The sequence below is a fragment of the Pinus tabuliformis genome, chromosome 1_2 (genome assembly GCF_031772625.1).
Source record: "Pinus tabuliformis cultivar Carrire ecotype Pingquan chromosome 1_2, CPIR1, whole genome shotgun sequence".
Lineage (NCBI taxonomy): Eukaryota > Viridiplantae > Streptophyta > Pinopsida > Pinales > Pinaceae > Pinus > Pinus tabuliformis.
In genome coordinates, this window is record NC_142298.1 from 1171036562 (window position 1) to 1171037382 (window position 821).

Sequence of the window (821 nt, forward strand, 5' to 3'; positions counted from 1 at the left end):
GTTCTCCATGTTCACCTATTCCTTAAACTGTGAGTAAATAGTGGTTGAAAGCCTTGTAGTCTGGGGGTGTTCACCCATGTCTGGAGTTAAGCATAGTAGAAGTGGTTATCTGGATTGGACAAGCATCATTCATTCCATTCACCATTTTCCAACATTTTTGTTGAGTTTGTAATGTTCCCAAGCATCTCTGAGATACAACCTAGGAGAGTTTCTTGGGGTGATAACAGTGGCCATAGAGGACTTACCAGAGGAGATGCAGTGGCGCGTGGTGGGAGTACCACGGGACTGGGTGCGACTATTTCGATAGGTGGCTAATGCCGTTGTTTTCTTTCTAGCTGCTTATCTTGAGCAAGATCGTTAGATAGATGATTAGATATTTTTGTGAATAGACGTGATGATGGGCATAAGCCCAAATTTTGTAGGTCATTTTGTCCCGATTTTGTATATTATTTTGGACACAAAAGCTCTATCTATATATAGACATTTTTATGATGATCTTATATGCAAATGATACTTCGATTATTTTTTATGTTTTATTAATGTGATGAATGATTTATATGCCAATCCAATGCTTGATTAGCAATAGAATCCGCTAAGGAATTTTATGATCGTGGAATGTGAGCAAATGTGATGTAAACAAATGATCTTTGAAATAAACGCACTCTCATAAATTGGCGATACAAATAAGGATCTCGTACCCGATAGATGTTATTAAGTTGAGATACCACTAGTTTTGAATCCAAATAAACTACTAATGAATCAATATCAAGAGATATCGCCTAATATAGTAAATTAATAAAAACGGTATATTTGGCAATATT